Genomic DNA, 5,680 nt, shown 5'->3' with positions numbered 1-5,680 from the left:
AAATTGTGCTTCTGTTGATGCGTTGAATTCAATAGTGTTAGATGAGTTTTCAGATTTTTCTAGTGCATTTAAATTAGTTCACACATCTTGCTTTAGGACCATTCAGTTTACTCTCTTTATTTAATTTAATGTTTTCAATTGTATTCGGTTGTGTTTAATTTTAATTTTAGCTTTAAGTTTTTCCGCAACAAAAAAAAAATCACAAACCCCCCCCCCCCCACTATGTGTTTGACCTAAGACTCGAACCACATATGGTCCTTGAGAGACGACCTAGGAGTCACTTCCTAGTCTATACTGCATTCTTATATGCACAACTTTTGTGGGAGGTGCGACCCTCACAACAGTATGTCCACGTGACACGGATACAATCGTCAATAAAGGTAACGAACCATTTGGCTCCGAAAATAGAATCTATGACAGAACCCCAAACATCAGAGTGAATTAAATCAAATGGCGAAATACTCTTTTTGTGACTAATAGGATAAGATGCACGATGATGTTTTTACAATTGATAAATATCACATTTAAAAGATTCAACAGACTCTCTGGTAAACAATTGGGGAAACAAGGACTTGATAAGACTAAATGAAGGATGCCCAAGCCTTTGATGATGTAACCATATTTGATATTTTGCCCACGTCTCAGATGTATCTTGTTGACTCATGATTTTTGTGTTGCTTTGGTCATTAACCACTAAAAAATACAACCCACTCTACTCCTTAGTAGTTAAAATTGTCTTCCCCGTGCCAAGGTCCTGAAAAACACAATAAGTTGGAAAAAATGTTACTGAACAATTTAAATCCTTTGTGAGTTTTTGCACAGAGATAAGACTATTAGCTAATTGAGGAACATGTAAAACATCCTTTAATACAATAGATGAGTTCAAAATTATATTCCCAAAGTTGCATATAGGTATACCCTGACCATTCACAACTGTAATAAGTTGTTCTTTATTTCTTTTACCATATGAGTTGAAGGACATACTGAAAGGTGTCATATGATCAGTTGCACCCGAATCAAGGATCCAAATACCTTGAGACACATGATCAACAATATTGAGGCAAATCTTTCCTTTTATTGACAGAGTACATGATCCAAATGGCTTACTTATTGATTCATCCATTGTTTTCAAAGGAATAATTTTTACTTCAGACATCCCGTAGAATGCAACCAGGAGTCTCCAAGACGATAACGGCGTATGAGTCACACCGAGAAAAAAGGAACAGAACTTAAAACTTAGATCTACTCAAATATAGGCCAAACAGGATTGTCACCAACCCTAAAAACAGACTCAGGAGGCTCCAGCAACTCTTCTGTGGCGGCAACGACGAGTGGGTCACACCGAGAATAAAAGAGCAAAACTTAAAATTCAGATCTACTCAAATACAGCCAAAAAGAGTCGTCACCGACCCTAGGAACGGACTCAGGGGGCTCCGGCGACCATGTTTGTGGAGGCGGCGGCGAGTGGGTCTCGTCGGAGGTGGGCGCGTGGGCTACACGCGGTGGCGGCTCCTCTCACGAAGCGACTTCAGGCGTTGTGATCGCCAGTGTTGGGCGCACTTTTCTGCCCCATTAACGACCCCAACAGGCAACAGCGATGGTCGGACAACAGCGGTGGTGGTCGGACAACGGCGGCGGTGCGACTTGTTGTAGCGGAATCGAGTCCCAAAATCAGGAGCTCTGACACCAAGTTGAAAATAAGACTTATTTTATTATTCTCAATTCATAAAAAATACATTTTCATACCCTCTATTTGTAATAATCTAGTTCTCCTAAATAGGAAAATGGGGAAACTAGGAAAACTAGAAAAAAATAAAATAAAATAAAAGATTATGTATTTATTTCCTCTAATTAAGAAGATTCTGAAGATATTATCTCAAATTACAACAGGAAACTTATATGGTTGGGCCATATTCCGTTTGATTTGCTGTAGTTAACCACTGCAATGTGCATCGGCTACTGGTTTAAATTTGCAATGAAGCCAATTACATAAAAGACAAATGAGGACAATATAGAGACAGCTAGAAATAGGTCACATGGCAGCTGAAATGATGAAAAAATAAGGAAAATCCCACAACCCAAAATAATTAACATACGGTTCAAGGACTATGTGTGTGAGACAAATATAGTAAAGGTCAAGCTGATGGTGGAGAGAAAAAGGATTGGGCAGAACCTTCCTCTCCCGTGTGGTTCATTCTTGTTTTCCTGTGTTCATCTTTGTTGCTATGTAATATACTCATAGCAGTGTTTGTTTATTAAATTATATACAACATAAGCTAGTAACAAAGTGACATCATAAAATGCAGACCCACCTCAAATGGCATTTTAACAGCTAAAAATTTAGGCCAAAAGAAACAACATACTGAAAATCTAAGAATATCATTCTAAGTCTGCGATCAATAAAAGTAAGTTTTAAAGGGAGCTTTACCAGCAGGGTAAGTGACATCACTGATTTGTCAGAGATCATGAACAGCCACTAGCGCAAGGTTTTTCTTCACTAAATGATAATCAGGATATTTTCCAATTCACTAGGGACAAATCCAAAGCAAATACTTTTAACCCCCGCTCACTTCCAATAAAACTTCATCGATCATCAAGCATAAAATCTTAACTCAAATTCAAAGGGTGAATACACCCATGCTAATTTAGAGATATTCTAACTTTAGAGGAAGTTTTCCCTATAACATGCAGGGCATCATTATGTCACATTCGAAAATCTAGTGGATAATGGTCTTGTGATCTCATCAGCAATGACATGGCATACAATGTTTGATCATCAATGCATTTTATATTTGGGAAGGACTTGGCAGTATCCGCATATCTGCCAAAGGAAAAGGAAAATCTTATGAAAAGAAGCAACATAAAAAATTATAATAACAGAAATCAGAGTGAATAAGTAAAGGAAAAAGTCTACCAGTAAGTTAAGCGGTCTGATTTCTATATTACATAATAGGCAGATCCCAAGTATACAAAACTGTGGTTACAAAACTGTTTTGACAACAAAATAGTATTCAAAGCTTGCTATATGTTTCTAGTTGCCAACTGCATTCACCTTTTTTAATCATGTAAAGGCTCCTTGACAAGAAGATTCATTTTCTCATGAAGAAATTTGAGCACATCTTCTCTCCCTTCCTTTAAAAGCAACTATCTCAACCTCCCAAACGTAATACGTGATGGTCGAATTCCCTTCTCTATCATCTCTTCAAGCACAACACAAGCTTTTGCGGCATCACCTTTTTCACACAGCCCCTTGACAAGGGCAGAAAAGGTGTGCATGCTTGGAACAAATTGTTTTGACTTCATAAACTTCCATATTTGCAGAGCCATTTCCAGATCATTTTTCTCACAAAACATTTTTATCATCATTGTGTAAGTATCAACATCCGGTTCACATAACTTGATCATCCGGCGGAAAACTCTAAAAGCTCTATCAGTCTGTCCCTGACCAATCATACTGCTTATGATAACATTGCAGGTCCTTGAATTCGGCGCAACGCCATTGATCTCCATCTCCTGCAAGACCCTGCGCACATTTTTAAACTTATTTACTTTACAAAAGGCACCAATCAAGGCATTATAAACCACAACATCAGCCTTGATTCCCTTCCTCTCCATCTCCTGGAATGAATCAATAGCATCTTCAATTCGGTGCTCCACTCCATAAGTATGAACCAGGACACTATAAATGAAAGATGTAGGCCTGCAATTGCTCTCATCCATTTCCTTCACAACCTCAACTGCTTCATCGACCCTCCCTGCTTTGCAAAGAACATCAACCATTATACCATAAGTAACAACATCAGGATCACACCCAGCATGAACCATCTCTCCAAAAACCTCCCTTGCCCGGGGAAGATTGGGAGCTTTTCCCCACCCCTCCAGCAAAATGCTATAAGTTTTCGCGTCTGGTTCAAATCGACCCTTCATAGCATCAAAAATCTCCTGAGCCTTCCTCACATTGTTGGACTTGCACAAAGCACTTAACAAACCATTAAATGCAGCAAGATTTGGGACCACATCGTACTTATCCATGACATTAAAGGTGTAAACAGCCTCGTCGACCTTGTTAGCCCTAGCATACTTTCTCATCATGATGCAAAAAGTCTCCACATTTAGCATGCCCTTTTTCCTCATGGCATTAACAAGGTCCCACACGATCTGGTACTGTCTAATCTTAGCCAGAGATTCAATCATCAAGTGATATGCCCTTATGCTGTGCGAGTACCCTCTCTGCTTCTCTGCCCACTCAAAGAATCGAAATGCTGACATGACCGCATTCTCAAATCGTTTGAGAACATCTTCAACTAAATCAGGGGAAACTTTAACTCCAGTTTGATTAAGAGCAGTGTCAAGTGCCAGTGTGGGACACGTCATCATAACCTTGCTCACTCTCTCGCTCGCTTCTCCAACCTCCTGAATCGCCTCATTTGTGCTGTGCATTTTTGCAAACAATACCCATTTGGATAATATATTTTTTCTATGGGAACAAAGCTTAATCATTGCGCGGACAAAGCAAGACTTGCAAATTATTCACCTGAAGCAAGCTCCACAATGGAAAGTCTGCAAACCCTAACGGGATATGACGATTGCTCAAGTCTGAAGTGGCGATTGCCGAAAAATTACTGGTATTTCTGTGAAACGAGTTTCAGGTCGCCATGGTTTGATGGTGGCTGATAGTGGTGAAGCCGCCGTTGTGTTCGGAAATCTCTCGAATTGGAGTGGTGAATGGATGTTGTTCACAAACACAACTTAGTCAGCAAAACCATTTTTACAACTCCATACTAAATGCAAGAATGGATTTTTGTTTTCTTAAAGTTTACAATATTCTATATAAATTGGAAAATGATATTTGAACAACCACTTTTGACAACATTTAGACACGTCACACGTGTCTAAATTTGAGTGGTCCAGTTGGAAAAATTAAATGAAAATGAAATATGACGTGGAAAGGGAGTGGTCAGGGTTTGCAGGTCCGCGTTTCAAATTTGAAATTGATTTTGGAACAATTTAAGAGAGAGAAGCGCGAAGGTTCAGAGATAGAGAGTGTAACCTAGAGAGGCCGAACAACTTGGAGAAAGGGAGTTGGAGAGAGAGACGTCCGACGGAGTGCTTGCCGGAGTGTCGCCGGACAACGTTGAAGGCTGTCTGGGAGCTATCGAACCCCTCCAGGCGATTCCGATTCACGGTCGCCACAGGTTCGACGTTGGCGAAGGAAGGGAAGACGCCATCGTCTTCCGTCCGGTCCGGCCCAGCGAACTAGGGGCGCGTTGAAGGTCTCGCGTCGTCCCAGCTGCTTCCGTCCCTGTCCCGGAGTGCCGGCGGAGTGCCGTCGGAGCATCGCCGGAGTGTCGCCGGAGTGTGGACTGTTCGGTGGACCAAAAAGAGGGGTTTTCCGGGTTGTCAGTCCCACCCACACCTTTATCTTCGTCTGTGTTCCAACCGCCGCACCTCGTGCTGAGTGAAGGTTCGTTTTTTTTTTTGATTTCAGTGGAATGTGTTACCAATAAGGAGTATTGGTAAATCTTGAAGAAATTTGTTTTGATGATGTTACAAGAAGTTTTAGTTGCAGAAGATATTAGAATTAGTTAAAAGCAATTTGTAGAAATTAAATGTAGTAGGAAATTCTTGTAAACCTTGTAAACTTACATTTTTAACTACAATAATCGATTATGATGAAGCA

General features: G+C 40.3%; 1 pseudogene across 2 annotated transcripts; it reads right to left on the bottom strand.

The window, feature by feature from the left end:
- Window positions 1–2,360: 2,360 nt before the first annotated feature.
- On the bottom strand, window positions 2,361–4,752 carry LOC148204014 (pentatricopeptide repeat-containing protein At1g77360, mitochondrial pseudogene; annotated as a pseudogene). Of its 2 annotated transcripts, none has more exons than XR_015784351.1 (2): window positions 2,915–4,752; window positions 2,361–2,821 (listed from the first exon to the last, which is right to left on the bottom strand). The product of XR_015784351.1 is annotated as a pentatricopeptide repeat-containing protein At1g77360, mitochondrial pseudogene, transcript variant X2 (transcript). The 2 variants fall into 2 exon arrangements; XR_015784350.1 differs by having other exon boundaries at window positions 3,053–4,751.
- Window positions 4,753–5,680: the final 928 nt, after the last annotated feature.

This window comes from Vigna umbellata, chromosome 2 (genome assembly GCF_029865625.1).
Source record: "Vigna umbellata cultivar VRB3 chromosome 2, Vumbellata_1.0, whole genome shotgun sequence".
Lineage (NCBI taxonomy): Eukaryota > Viridiplantae > Streptophyta > Magnoliopsida > Fabales > Fabaceae > Vigna > Vigna umbellata.
This window is presented reverse-complemented; position numbering and strand designations above follow the sequence as displayed.